Source organism: Triturus cristatus, chromosome 4_1 (genome assembly GCF_964204655.1).
Source record: "Triturus cristatus chromosome 4_1, aTriCri1.1, whole genome shotgun sequence".
Classification (NCBI taxonomy): domain Eukaryota; kingdom Metazoa; phylum Chordata; class Amphibia; order Caudata; family Salamandridae; genus Triturus; species Triturus cristatus.
Genome location: NC_140585.1, coordinates 1230680517 through 1230696898, shown reverse-complemented (window position 1 = coordinate 1230696898; position 16382 = coordinate 1230680517).

The window sequence follows — 16382 nt, the reverse complement described above, 5'->3', positions numbered from 1 at the left end:
CAGTGTAGCTCACCTGTATCCAGTATGTATTTCCAATACTAGGTGTAGCTCACCTGTATCCAGTATGTTTTTCCAATACTAAGTGTCCCACTAGTGTAGCTCACCTGTATCTAGTATGTATTTCCAAGCCTAAGTGTCCCACCAGTGTAGCTCACCTGTATCCAGTATGTATTTCCAATACTAAGTGTCCCACCAGTGTAGCTCACCTGTATCCAGTATGTATTTCCAATACAAAGTGTCCCACTAGTGTAGCTCACCTGTATGTATTTCCAATACTAAGTGTCACACTAGTGTAGCTCACCTGTATTCAGTATGTATTTCCAAGCCTAAGTGTCCCACTAGTGTATCTCACCTGTATCCAGTATGTATTTCCAATACTAAAAGTGTCCCACTAGTGTAGCTCACCTGTATCCAGTATGTATTTCCAATACTAAGTGTCCCACTAGTGTAGCTCACCTGTATCCCACCAGTGTAGCTCACCTGTATGTATTTCCAATACTAAGTGTCCCACACCTGTATCCAGTATGTATTTCCAATACTAGGTGTAGCTCACCTGTATCCAGTATGTATTTCCAATACTAAGTGTCCCACCAGTGTAGCTCACCTGTATCCAGTATGTATTTCCAATACTAAGTGCCCCACTAGTGTAGCTCACCTGTAGCCAGTATGTATTTCCAATACTAAGTGCCCCACTAGTGTATCTCACCTGTAGCCAGTATGTATTTCCAATACTAAGTGTCCCACCAGTGTGGCTCACCTGTATCCAGTATGTATTTCCAATACTAAGTGTCACACTAGTGTAGCTCACCTGTATCCAGTATGTATTTCCAATACTAGGTGTAGCTCACCTGTATCCAGTATGTATTTCCAATACTAAGTGTCCCACACCTGTATGTATTTCCAATGCTAAGTGTCCCACTAGTGTAGCTCACCTGTATGTATTTCCAATACTAAGTGTCACACTAGTGTAGCTCACCTGTAGCCAGTATGTATTTCCAATACTAAGTGCCCCACTAGTGTATCTCACCTGTAGCCAGTATGTATTTCCAATACTAAGTGCCCCACTAGTGTAGCTCACCTGTATCCAGTATGTATTTCCAATACTAAGTGTCCCACCAGTGTAGCTCACCTGTATCCAGTATGTATTTCCAATACTAAGTGTCCCACACCTGTATCCAGTATGTATTTCCAATACTAGGTGTAGCTCACCTGTATCCAGTATGTATTTCCAATACTAAGTGCCCCACTAGTGTATCTCACCTGTAGCCAGTATGTATTTCCAATACTAAGTGTCCCACCAGTGTGGCTCACCTGTATGTATTTCCAATACTAAGTGTCCCACTAGTGTAGCTCACCTGTATGTATTTCCAATACTAAGTGCCACACTAGTGTAGCTCACCTGTATTCAGTATGTATTTTCAATACTAAGTGTCCCACACCTGTATCCAGTATGTATTTCCAATACTAGGTGTAGCTCACCTGTATCCAGTATGTATTTCCAATACTAAGTGTCCCACTAGTGTAGCTCACCTGTATCCAGTATGTATTTTCAATACTAAGTGCCCCACTAGTGTAGCTCACCTGTAGCCAGTATGTATTTCCAATACTAAGTGCCCCACTAGTGTATCTCACCTGTAGCCAGTATGTATTTCCAATACTAAGTGCCCCACTAGTGTAGCTCACCTGTATCCAGTATGTATTTCCAATACTAAGTGCCCCACTAGTGTAGCTCACCTGTAGCCAGTATGTATTTCCAATACTAAGTGTCCCACTAGTGTAGCTCACCTGTATCTAGTATGTATTTCCAAGCCTAAGTGTCCCACTAGTGTAGCTAACCTGTATCCAGTATGTATTTCCAATACTAAGTGTCCCACCAGTGTGGCTCACCTGTATGTATTTCCAATACTAAGTGTAGCTCACCTGTATTCAGTATGTATTTTCAATACTAAGTGTCCCACTAGTGTAGCTCACCTGTATCCCACCAGTGTAGCTCACCTGTATGTATTTCCAATACTAAGTGTCCCACACCTGTATCCAGTATGTATTTCCAATACTAAGTGTCCCACTAGTGTAGCTCACCTGTATCCAGTATGTATTTCCAATACTAAGTGTCCCACCAGTGTGGCTCACCTGTATGTATTTCCAATACTAAGTGTAGCTCACCTGTATCCAGTATGTATTTCCAATACTAAGTGCCCCACTAGTGTATCTCACCTGTAGCCAGTATGTATTTCCAATACTAAGTGCCCCACTAGTGTATCTCACCTGTAGCCAGTATGTATTTCCAATACTAAGTGTCCCACTAGTGTAGCTCACCTGTATCCAGTATGTATTTCCAATACTAAGTGCCCCACTAGTGTAGCTCACCTGTAGCCAGTATGTATTTCCAATACTAAGTTTCCCACTAGTGTATCTCACCTGTAGCCAGTATGTATTTCCAATACTAAGTGTCCCACCAGTGTGGCTCACCTGTATGTATTTCCAATACTAAGTGTAGCTCACCTGTAGCCAGTATGTATTTCCAATACTAAGTGTCCCACCAGTGTGGCTCACCTGTATGTATTTCCAATACTAAGTGTAGCTCACCTGTATTTTCAATACTAAGTGCCCCACTAGTGTAGCTCACCTGTATCCAGTATGTATTTCCAATACTAAGTGCCCCACTAGTGTAGCTCACCTGTAGCCAGTATGTATTTCCAATACTAAGTGCCCCACTAGTGTATCTCACCTGTAGCCAGTATGTATTTCCAATACTAAGTGTCCCACTAGTGTAGCTCACCTGTATTCAGTATGTATTTCCAAGCCTAAGTGTCCCACTAGTGTATCTCACCTGTATCCAGTATGTATTTCCAATACTAAGTGTCCCACTAGTGTAGCTCACCTGTATCCAGTATGTATTTTCAATACTAAGTGTCCCACTAGTGTAGCTCACCTGTATCCAGTATGTATTTCCAATACTAAGTGTAGCTCACCTGTATCCAGTATGTATTTCCAATACTAAGTGTAGCTAACCTGTATTCAGTATGTATTTTCAATACTAAGTGTCCCACTAGTGTAGCTCACCTGTATTCAGTATGTATTTCCAAGCCTAAGTGTCCCACTAGTGTAGCTCACCTGTATCCAGTATGTATTTCCAATACTAAGTGTCACACTAGTGTAGCTCACCTGTATCCAGTATGTATTTCCAATACTAAGTGTCCCACTAGTGTAGCTCACCTGTATCCCACCTGTATGTATTTCCAATACTAAGTGCCCCACTAGTGTATCTCACCTGTATGTATTTCCAATACTAAGTGTCCCACTAGTGTATCTCACCTGTATCCAGTATGTATTTCCAATACTAAAAGTGTCCCACTAGTGTAGCTCACCTGTATCTAGTATGTATTTCCAAGCCTAAGTGTCCCACTAGTGTATCTCACCTGTATCCAGTATGTATTTCCAATACTAAGTGCCCCACTAGTGTAGCTCACCTGTAGCCAGTATGTATTTCCAATACTAAGTGCCCCACTAGTGTATCTCACCTGTAGCCAGTATGTATTTCCAATACTAAGTGTCCCACCAGTGTGGCTCACCTGTATCCAGTATGTATTTCCAATACTAAGTGTCCCACTAGTGTAGCTCACCTGTATCCCACCAGTGTAGCTCAGCTGTATCCAGTATGTATTTCCAATACTAAGTGTCCCACCAGTGTAGCTCACCTGTATCCAGTATGTATTTCCAATACTAAGTGTCCCACACCTGTATCCAGTATGTATTTCCAATACTAGGTGTAGCTCACCTGTATCCAGTATGTATTTCCAATACTAAAAGTGTCCCACTAGTGTAGCTAGTATGTATTTCCAATACTAAGTGCCCCACTAGTGTAGCTCACCTGTAGCCAGTATGTATTTCCAATACTAAGTGTCCCACCAGTATGTATTTCCAATACTAAGTGTAGCTCACCTGTATTTTCAATACTAAGTGCCCCACCAGTGTAGCTCACCTGTATCCAGTATGTATTTCCAATACTAAGTGTCCCACCAGTGTAGCTCACCTGTATCCAGTATGTATTTCCAATACAAAGTGTCCCACTAGTGTAGCTCACCTGTATCCAGTATGTATTTCCAAGCCTAAGTGTCCCACTAGTGTATCTCACCTGTATCCAGTATGTATTTCCAATACTAAGTGTCCCACTAGTGTAGCTCACCTGTATCCAGTATGTATTTCCAATACTAAGTGTCCCACCAGTGTGGCTCACCTGTATGTATTTCCAATACTAAGTGTAGCTCACCTGTATCCAGTATGTATTTCCAATACTAAGTGTCCCACTAGTGTAGCTCACCTGTATCCAGTATGTATTTCCAATACTAAGTGCCCCACTAGTGTATCTCACCTGTATGTATTTTCAATACTAAGTGTCCCACTAGTGTATCTCACCTGTATCCAGTATGTATTTCCAATACTAAAAGTGTCCCACTAGTGTAACTCACCTGTATCCAGTATGTATTTCCAATACTAAGTGTCCCACACCTGTATGTATTTCCAATACTAAGTGTCCCACTAGTGTAGCTCACCTGTATCCCACCAGTGTAGCTCACCTGTATGTATTTCCAATACTAAGTGCCCCACTAGTGTATCTCACCTGTATCCAGTATGTATTTTCAATACTAAGTGTCCCACTAGTGTAGCTCACCTGTAGCCAGTATGTATTTCCAATACTAAGTGTCCCACTAGTGTAGCTCACCTGTAGCCAGTATGTATTTCCAATACTAAGTGTCCCACTAGTGTAGCTCACCTGTATTCAGTATGTATTTTCAATACTAAGTGTCCCACTAGTGTATCTCACCTGTATCCAGTATGTATTTCCAATACTAAAAGTGTCCCACTAGTGTAGCTCACCTGTATCCAGTATGTATTTCCAAGCCTAAGTGTCCCACTAGTGTATCTCACCTGTATCCAGTATGTATTTCCAATACTAAGTGCCCCACTAGTGTATCTCACCTGTAGCCAGTATGTATTTCCAATACTAAGTGTCCCACCAGTGTGGCTCACCTGTATGTATTTCCAATACTAAGTGTAGCTCACCTGTATTTTCAATACTAAGTGTCACACTAGTGTAGCTCACCTGTATGTATTTCCAATACTAAGTGCCCCACTAGTGTAGCTCACCTGTATCCAGTATGTATTTCCAATACTAAGTGCCCCACTAGTGTAGCTCACCTGTAGCCAGTATGTATTTTCAATACTAAGTGTCCCACACCTGTATCCAGTATGTATTTCCAATACTAGGTGTAGCTCACCTGTATCCAGTATGTATTTCCAATACTAAGTGTCCCACTAGTGTAGCTCACCTGTATCCAGTATGTATTTTCAATACTAAGTGCCCCACTAGTGTAGCTCACCTGTAGCCAGTATGTATTTCCAATACTAAGTGCCCCACTAGTGTATCTCACCTGTAGCCAGTATGTATTTCCAATACTAAGTGCCCCACTAGTGTAGCTCACCTGTATCCAGTATGTATTTCCAATACTAAGTGTCCCACACCTGTATGTATTTCCAATACTAAGTGCCCCACTAGTGTAGCTCACCTGTAGCCAGTATGTATTTCCAATACTAAGTGTCCCACTAGTGTAGCTCACCTGTATCTAGTATGTATTTCCAAGCCTAAGTGTCCCACTAGTGTAGCTCACCTGTATCCAGTATGTATTTCCAATACTAAGTGTCCCACCAGTGTGGCTCACCTGTATGTATTTCCAATACTAAGTGTAGCTCACCTGTATTCAGTATGTATTTTCAATACTAAGTGTCCCACCAGTGTAGCTCACCTGTATCCAGTATGTATTTCCAATACTAGGTGTAGCTCACCTGTATCCAGTATGTTTTTCCAATACTAAGTGTCCCACTAGTGTAGCTCACCTGTATCCCACCAGTGTAGCTCACCTGTATGTATTTCCAATACTAAGTGTCCCACACCTGTATCCAGTATGTATTTCCAATACTAAGTGTCCCACTAGTGTAGCTCACCTGTATCCAGTATGTATTTCCAATACTAAGTGTCCCACCAGTGTGGCTCACCTGTATGTATTTCCAATACTAAGTGTAGCTCACCTGTATCCAGTATGTATTTCCAATACTAAGTGCCCCACTAGTGTATCTCACCTGTAGCCAGTATGTATTTCCAATACTAAGTGCCCCACTAGTGTATCTCACCTGTAGCCAGTATGTATTTCCAAGCCTAAGTGTCCCACCAGTGTAGCTCACCTGTATCCAGTATGTATTTCCAATACTAAGTTTCCCACTAGTGTATCTCACCTGTAGCCAGTATGTATTTCCAATACAAAGTGTCCCACTAGTGTAGCTCACCTGTATGTATTTCCAATACTAAGTGTCACACTAGTGTAGCTCACCTGTATTCAGTATGTATTTCCAAGCCTAAGTGTCCCACTAGTGTATCTCACCTGTATCCAGTATGTATTTCCAATACTAAGTGTCCCACACCTGTATCCAGTATGTATTTCCAATACTAGGTGTAGCTCACCTGTATCCAGTATGTATTTCCAATACTAAGTGTCCCACTAGTGTAGCTCACCTGTATCCAGTATGTATTTCCAATACTAAGTGTCCCACCAGTGTGGCTCACCTGTATGTATTTCCAATACTAAGTGTAGCTCACCTGTATCCAGTATGTATTTTCAATACTAAGTGCCCCACTAGTGTAGCTCACCTGTAGCCAGTATGTATTTCCAATACTAAGTGCCCCACTAGTGTATCTCACCTGTAGCCAGTATGTATTTCCAATACTAAGTGTCCCACTAGTGTAGCTCACCTGTATCCAGTATGTATTTCCAATACTAAGTGCCCCACCAGTGTGGCTCACCTGTATGTATTTCCAATACTAAGTGTAGCTCACCTGTATCCAGTATGTATTTCCAATACTAAGTGTCCCACCAGTGTGGCTCACCTGTATGTATTTCCAATACTAAGTGTCCCACCAGTGTAGCTCACCTGTATCCTTTATGTATTTCCAATACTAGGTGTAGCTCACCTGTAGCCAGTATGTATTTCCAATACTAAGTGTCCCACCAGTGTGGCTCACCTGTATGTATTTCCAATACTAAGTGTAGCTCACCTGTAGCCAGTATGTATTTCCAATACTAAGTGTCCCACCAGTGTGGCTCACCTGTATGTATTTCCAATACTAAGTGTAGCTCACCTGTATTTTCAATACTAAGTGCCCCACTAGTGTAGCTCACCTGTATCCAGTATGTATTTCCAATACTAAGTGTCCCACTAGTGTAGCTCACCTGTATCCAGTATGTATTTTCAATACTAAGTGTCCCACTAGTGTAGCTCACCTGTATCCAGTATGTATTTCCAATACTAAGTGCCCCACTAGTGTAGCTCACCTGTATGTATTTCCAATACTAGGTGTAGCTCACCTGTATCCAGTATGTATTTCCAATACTAAGTGTAGCTCACCTGTATCCCACCTGTATGTATTTCCAATACTAAGTGCCCCACTAGTGTATCTCACCTGTATGTATTTCCAATACTAAAAGTGTCCCACTAGTGTAGCTCACCTGTATCTAGTATGTATTTCCAAGCCTAAGTGTCCCACTAGTGTAGCTCACCTGTATCCAGTATGTATTTCCAATACTAAGTGCCCCACTAGTGTAGCTCACCTGTAGCCAGTATGTATTTCCAATACTAAGTGCCCCACTAGTGTATCTCACCTGTAGCCAGTATGTATTTCCAATACTAAGTGTCCCACCAGTGTGGCTCACCTGTATCCAGTATGTATTTCCAATACTAAGTGCCCCACTAGTGTATCTCACCTGTATGTATTTTCAATACTAAGTGTCCCACTAGTGTAGCTCACCTGTATCCCACCAGTGTAGCTCACCTGTATCCAGTATGTATTTCCAATACTAAGTGTCCCACCAGTGTAGCTCACCTGTATCCAGTATGTATTTCCAATACTAAGTGTCCCACACCTGTATCCAGTATGTATTTCCAATACTAAAAGTGTCCCACTAGTGTAGCTAGTATGTATTTCCAATACAAAGTGTCCCACTAGTGTAGCTCACCTGTAGCCAGTATGTATTTCCAATACTAAGTGTCCCACCAGTGTGGCTCACCTGTATGTATTTCCAATACTAAGTGTAGCTCACCTGTATCCAGTATGTATTTCCAAGCCTAAGTGTCCCACTAGTGTAGCTCACCTGTATCCAGTATGTATTTCCAATACAAAGTGTCCCACTAGTGTAGCTCACCTGTATCCAGTATGTATTTCCAAGCCTAAGTGTCCCACTAGTGTATCTCACCTGTATCCAGTATGTATTTCCAATACTAAGTGTCCCACTAGTGTAGCTCACCTGTATCCAGTATGTATTTCCAATACTAAGTGTCCCACTAGTGTAGCTCACCTGTATTCAGTATGTATTTCCAATACTAAGTGTCCCACACCTGTATTCAGTATGTATTTCCAATACTAAGTGTCCCACACCTGTATCCAGTATGTATTTCCAATACTAAGTGTCACACTAGTGTAGCTCACCTGTATCCAGTATGTATTTCCAATACTAAGTGTCCCACACCTGTATGTATTTCCAATGCTAAGTGTCCCACTAGTGTAGCTCACCTGTATCCCACCAGTGTAGCTCACCTGTATGTATTTCCAATACTAAGTGTCACACTAGTGTAGCTCACCTGTAGCCAGTATGTATTTCCAATACTAAGTGTCCCACCAGTGTGGCTCACCTGTATGTATTTCCAATACTAAGTGTAGCTCACCTGTATCCAGTATGTATTTCCAATACTAAGTGTCCCACTAGTGTAGCTCACCTGTATCCAGTATGTATTTCCAATACTAAGTGCCCCACTAGTGTATCTCACCTGTATGTATTTTCAATACTAAGTGTCCCACTAGTGTATCTCACCTGTATCCAGTATGTATTTCCAATACTAAAAGTGTCCCACTAGTGTAACTCACCTGTATCCAGTATGTATTTCCAATACTAAGTGTCCCACACCTGTATGTATTTCCAATACTAAGTGTCCCACTAGTGTAGCTCACCTGTATCCCACCAGTGTAGCTCACCTGTATGTATTTCCAATACTAAGTGTAGCTCACCTGTATCCAGTATGTATTTCCAATACTAAGTGCCCCACTAGTGTATCTCACCTGTATCCAGTATGTATTTCCAATACTAAGTGTCCCACTAGTGTAGCTCACCTGTAGCCAGTATGTATTTCCAATACTAAGTGTCCCACTAGTGTAGCTCACCTGTATCCAGTATGTATTTCCAATACTAAGTGCCCCACTAGTGTATCTCACCTGTATGTATTTTCAATACTAAGTGTCCCACTAGTGTATCTCACCTGTATCCAGTATGTATTTCCAATACTAAAAGTGTCCCACTAGTGTAACTCACCTGTATCCAGTATGTATTTCCAATACTAAGTGTCCCACACCTGTATGTATTTCCAATACTAAGTGCCCCACTAGTGTAGCTCACCTGTAGCCAGTATGTATTTCCAATACTAAGTGTAGCTCACCTGTATTTTCAATACTAAGTGTCCCACTAGTGTAGCTCACCTGTATCCCACCAGTGTAGCTCACCTGTATGTATTTCCAATACTAAGTGCCCCACTAGTGTATCTCACCTGTATCCAGTATGTATTTTCAATACTAAGTGTCCCACTAGTGTAGCTCACCTGTAGCCAGTATGTATTTCCAATACTAAGTGCCCCACTAGTGTAGCTCACCTGTAGCCAGTATGTATTTCCAATACTAAGTGTCCCACTAGTGTAGCTCACCTGTATTCAGTATGTATTTTCAATACTAAGTGTCCCACTAGTGTATCTCACCTGTATCCAGTATGTATTTCCAATACTAAAAGTGTCCCACTAGTGTAGCTCACCTGTATGTATTTCCAATACTAAGTGTAGCTCACCTGTATTTTCAATACTAAGTGCCCCACTAGTGTAGCTCACCTGTAGCCAGTATGTATTTCCAATACTAAGTGCCCCACTAGTGTATCTCACCTGTATCCAGTATGTATTTCCAATACTAAGTGCCCCACTAGTGTATCTCACCTGTAGCCAGTATGTATTTCCAATACTAAGTGTCCCACTAGTGTAGCTCACCTGTATCCAGTATGTATTTCCAATACTAAGTGCCCCACTAGTGTAGCTCACCTGTAGCCAGTATGTATTTCCAATACTAAGTGCCCCACTAGTGTATCTCACCTGTAGCCAGTATGTATTTCCAATACTAAGTGTCCCACCAGTGTGGCTCACCTGTATGTATTTCCAATACTAAGTGTAGCTCACCTGTATTTTCAATACTAAGTGTCACACTAGTGTAGCTCACCTGTATGTATTTCCAATACTAAGTGCCCCACTAGTGTATCTCACCTGTAGCCAGTATGTATTTCCAATACTAAGTGCCCCACTAGTGTATCTCACCTGTAGCCAGTATGTATTTCCAAGCCTAAGTGTCCCACCAGTGTAGCTCACCTGTATCCAGTATGTATTTCCAATACTAAGTGTCCCACCAGTGTAGCTCACCTGTATCCAGTATGTATTTCCAATACAAAGTGTCCCACTAGTGTAGCTCACCTGTATGTATTTCCAATACTAAGTGCCCCACTAGTGTATCTCACCTGTAGCCAGTATGTATTTCCAATACTAAGTGCCCCACTAGTGTATCTCACCTGTAGCCAGTATGTATTTCCAAGCCTAAGTGTCCCACTAGTGTATCTCACCTGTATCCAGTATGTATTTCCAATACTAAAAGTGTCCCACTAGTGTAGCTCACCTGTATCCAGTATGTATTTCCAATACTAAGTGTCCCACTAGTGTAGCTCACCTGTATCCCACCAGTGTAGCTCACCTGTATGTATTTCCAATACTAAGTGTCCCACACCTGTATCCAGTATGTATTTCCAATACTAGGTGTAGCTCACCTGTATCCAGTATGTATTTCCAATACTAAGTGCCCCACTAGTGTAGCTCACCTGTAGCCAGTATGTATTTCCAATACTAAGTGCCCCACTAGTGTATCTCACCTGTAGCCAGTATGTATTTCCAATACTAAGTGTCCCACCAGTGTGGCTCACCTGTATCCAGTATGTATTTCCAATACTAAGTGTCACACTAGTGTAGCTCACCTGTATCCAGTATGTATTTCCAATACTAGGTGTAGCTCACCTGTATCCAGTATGTATTTCCAATACTAAGTGTCCCACACCTGTATGTATTTCCAATGCTAAGTGTCCCACTAGTGTAGCTCACCTGTATGTATTTCCAATACTAAGTGTCACACTAGTGTAGCTCACCTGTAGCCAGTATGTATTTCCAATACTAAGTGCCCCACTAGTGTATCTCACCTGTAGCCAGTATGTATTTCCAATACTAAGTGTCCCACCAGTGTAGCTCACCTGTATCCAGTATGTATTTCCAATACTAGGTGTAGCTCACCTGTATCCAGTATGTTTTTCCAATACTAAGTGTCCCACTAGTGTAGCTCACCTGTATCTAGTATGTATTTCCAAGCCTAAGTGTCCCACCAGTGTAGCTCACCTGTATCCAGTATGTATTTCCAATACTAAGTGTCCCACTAGTGTAGCTCACCTGTATCCAGTATGTATTTCCAATACTAAGTGTAGCTCACCTGTATCCAGTATGTATTTCCAATACTAAGTGTCCCACACCTGTATCCAGTATGTATTTCCAATACTAGGTGTAGCTCACCTGTATCCAGTATGTATTTCCAATACTAAAAGTGTCCCACTAGTGTAGCTAGTATGTATTTCCAATACTAAGTGCCCCACTAGTGTAGCTCACCTGTAGCCAGTATGTATTTCCAATACTAAGTGTAGCTCACCTGTATTTTCAATACTAAGTGCCCCACCAGTGTAGCTCACCTGTATCCAGTATGTATTTCCAATACTAAGTGTCCCACCAGTGTAGCTCACCTGTATCCAGTATGTATTTCCAATACTAAGTGTCCCACTAGTGTAGCTCACCTGTATCCAGTATGTATTTCCAATACTAAGTGCCCCACTAGTGTATCTCACCTGTAGCCAGTATGTATTTCCAATACTAAGTGTCCCACCAGTGTGGCTCACCTGTATCCAGTATGTATTTCCAATACTAAGTGTCACACTAGTGTAGCTCACCTGTATCCAGTATGTATTTCCAATACTAGGTGTAGCTCACCTGTATCCAGTATGTATTTCCAATACTAAGTGTCCCACACCTGTATGTATTTCCAATGCTAAGTGTCCCACTAGTGTAGCTCACCTGTATGTATTTCCAATACTAAGTGTCCCACTAGTGTAGCTCACCTGTATGTATTTCCAATACTAAGTGCCACACTAGTGTAGCTCACCTGTATTCAGTATGTATTTTCAATACTAAGTGTCCCACACCTGTATCCAGTATGTATTTCCAATACTAGGTGTAGCTCACCTGTATCCAGTATGTATTTCCAATACTAAGTGTCCCACTAGTGTAGCTCACCTGTATCCAGTATGTATTTCCAATACTAAGTGTCCCACACCTGTATCCAGTATGTATTTCCAATACTAGGTGTAGCTCACCTGTATCCAGTATGTATTTCCAATACTAAGTGCCCCACTAGTGTATCTCACCTGTATCCAGTATGTATTTCCAATACTAAGTGTCCCACCAGTGTAGCTCACCTGTATCCAGTATGTATTTCCAATACAAAGTGTCCCACTAGTGTAGCTCACCTGTATCCAGTATGTATTTCCAATACTAAGTGTCCCACTAGTGTAGCTCACCTGTATGTATTTCCAATACTAAGTGTAGCTCACCTGTATTCAGTATGTATTTCCAATACTAAGTGTCCCACCAGTGTAGCTCACCTGTATCCAGTATGTATTTCCAATACTAGGTGTAGCTCACCTGTATCCAGTATGTATTTCCAATACTAAGTGTAGCTCACCTGTATTCAGTATGTATTTTCAATACTAAGTGTCCCACTAGTGTAGCTCACCTGTATTCAGTATGTATTTCCAAGCCTAAGTGTCCCACTAGTGTAGCTCACCTGTATCCAGTATGTATTTTCAATACTAAGTGTCACACTAGTGTAGCTCACCTGTATCCAGTATGTATTTTCAATACTAAGTGTCCCACTAGTGTAGCTCACCTGTATGTATTTCCAAGCCTAAGTGTCCCACTAGTGTAGCTCACCTGTATCCAGTATGTATTTCCAATACTAAGTGTAGCTCACCTGTATCCAGTATGTATTTTCAATACTAAGTGTCCCACTAGTGTAGCTCACCTGTATCCAGTATGTATTTTCAATACTAAGTGTCCCACTAGTGTAGCTCACCTGTAGCCAGTATGTATTTCCAATACTAAGTGTAGCTCACCTGTATCCAGTATGTATTTTCAATACTAAGTGTCCCACTAGTGTAGCTCACCTGTAGCCAGTATGTATTTCCAATACTAAGTGCCCCACTAGTGTAGCTCACCTGTAGCCAGTATGTATTTCCAATACTAAGTGCCCCACTAGTGTATCTCACCTGTAGCCAGTATGTATTTCCAATACTAAGTGTCCCACTAGTGTAGCTCACCTGTATCCAGTATGTATTTCCAATACTAAGTGTCCCACCAGTGTAGCTCACCTGTATGTATTTCCAATACTAAGTGTCCCACTAGTGTGGCTCACCTGTATGTATTTCCAATACTAAGTGTAGCTCACCTGTATTCAGTATGTATTTTCAATACTAAGTGTCCCACTAGTGTAGCTCACCTGTATCCCACCAGTGTAGCTCACCTGTATGTATTTCCAATACTAAGTGTAGCTCACCTGTATTCAGTATGTATTTTCAATACTAAGTGTCCCACTAGTGTAGCTCACCTGTATCCAGTATGTATTTCCAATACTAAGTGTCCCACCAGTGTGGCTCACCTGTATGTATTTCCAATACTAAGTGTAGCTCACCTGTATTCAGTATGTATTTCCAATACTAAGTGCCCCACTAGTGTAGCTCACCTGTATCCAGTATGTATTTCCAATACTAAGTGCCCCACTAGTGTAGCTCACCTGTAGCCAGTATGTATTTCCAATACTAAGTGCCCCACTAGTGTATCTCACCTGTAGCCAGTATGTATTTCCAATACTAAGTGCCCCACTAGTGTAGCTCACCTGTAGCCAGTATGTATTTCCAATACTAAGTGTCCCACCAGTGTGGCTCACCTGTATGTATTTCCAATACTAAGTGTCCCACCAGTGTGGCTCACCTGTATGTATTTCCAATACTAAGTGTCACACTAGTGTAGCTCACCTGTATGTATTTCCAATACTAAGTGTCCCACACCTGTATGTATTTCCAATACTAAGTGTCCCACCAGTGTAGCTCACCTGTATCCAGTATGTATTTCCAATACAAAGTGTCCCACACCTGTATGTATTTCCAATGCTAAGTGTCCCACTAGTGTAGCTCACCTGTATTCAGTATGTATTTCCAAGCCTAAGTGTCCCACTAGTGTATCTCACCTGTATCCAGTATGTATTTCCAATACTAAAAGTGTCCCACTAGTGTAGCTCACCTGTATCCAGTATGTATTTTCAATACTAAGTGTCCCACTAGTGTAGCTCACCTGTATCCAGTATGTATTTCCAATACTAAGTGTCCCACTAGTGTAGCTCACCTGTATCCCACCAGTGTAGCTCACCTGTATGTATTTCCAATACTAAGTGTCCCACACCTGTATCCAGTATGTATTTCCAATACTAGGTGTAGCTCACCTGTATCCAGTATGTATTTCCAATACTAAGTGTCCCACCAGTGTAGCTCACCTGTATGTATTTCCAATACTAAGTGTCCCACTAGTGTGGCTCACCTGTATGTATTTCCAATACTAAGTGTAGCTCACCTGTATTCAGTATGTATTTCCAATACTAAGTTTCCCACTAGTGTATCTCACCTGTAGCCAGTATGTATTTCCAATACTAAGTGCCCCACTAGTGTAGCTCACCTGTAGCCAGTATGTATTTCCAATACTAAGTGCCCCACTAGTGTATCTCACCTGTAGCCAGTATGTATTTCCAATACTAAGTGTCCCACTAGTGTAGCTCACCTGTATTCAGTATGTATTTCCAAGCCTAAGTGTCCCACTAGTGTATCTCACCTGTATCCAGTATGTATTTCCAATACTAAGTGTCCCACTAGTGTAGCTCACCTGTATCCAGTATGTATTTTCAATACTAAGTGTCCCACTAGTGTAGCTCACCTGTATCCAGTATGTATTTCCAATACTAAGTGTAGTTCACCTGTATCCAGTATGTATTTCCAATACTAAGTGTCCCACCAGTGTAGCTCACCTGTATCCAGTATGTATTTCCAATACTAAGTGCCCCACTAGTGTATCTCACCTGTATGTATTTTCAATACTAAGTGTCCCACTAGTGTAGCTCACCTGTATCCCACCAGTGTAGCTCACCTGTATCCAGTATGTATTTCCAATACTAAGTGTCCCACCAGTGTAGCTCACCTGTATCCAGTATGTATTTCCAATACTAAGTGTCCCACACCTGTATCCAGTATGTATTTCCAATACTAAAAGTGTCCCACTAGTGTAGCTAGTATGTATTTCCAATACAAAGTGTCCCACTAGTGTAGCTCACCTGTAGCCAGTATGTATTTCCAATACTAAGTGTCCCACTAGTGTAGCTCACCTGTATCCAGTATGTATTTTCAATACTAAGTGTCCCACTAGTGTAGCTCACCTGTATCCAGTATGTATTTCCAATACTAAGTGTAGCTCACCTGTATCCAGTATGTATTTCCAATACTAAGTGTCCCACTGGCGTAGCTCACCTGTATGTATTTCTAATACTAAGTGTAGCTCACCTGTATTCAGTATGTATTTTCAATACTAAGTGTCCCACTAGTGTATCTCACCTGTATCCAGTATGTATTTCCAATACTAGGTGTAGCTCACCTGTATCCAGTATGTATTTCCAATACTAAGTGTCCCACCAGTGTAGCTCACCTGTATGTATTTCCAATACTAAGTGTCCCACACCTGTATCCAGTATGTATTTCCAATACTAGGTGTAGCTCACCTGTATCCAGTATGTATTTCCAATACTAAGTGTCCCACCAGTGTAGCTCACCTGTATGTATTTCCAATACTAAGTGTCCCACACCTGTATCCAGTATGTATTTCCAATACTAGGTGTAGCTCACCTGTATCCAGTATGTATTTTCAATACTAAGTGTAGCTCACCTGTATTCAGTATGTATTTTCAATACTAAGTGTCCCACTAGTGTAGCTCACCTGTATTCAGTATGTATTTCCAAGCCTAAGTGTCCCACTAGTGTAGCTCACCTGTATCCAGTATGTATTTCCAATACTAA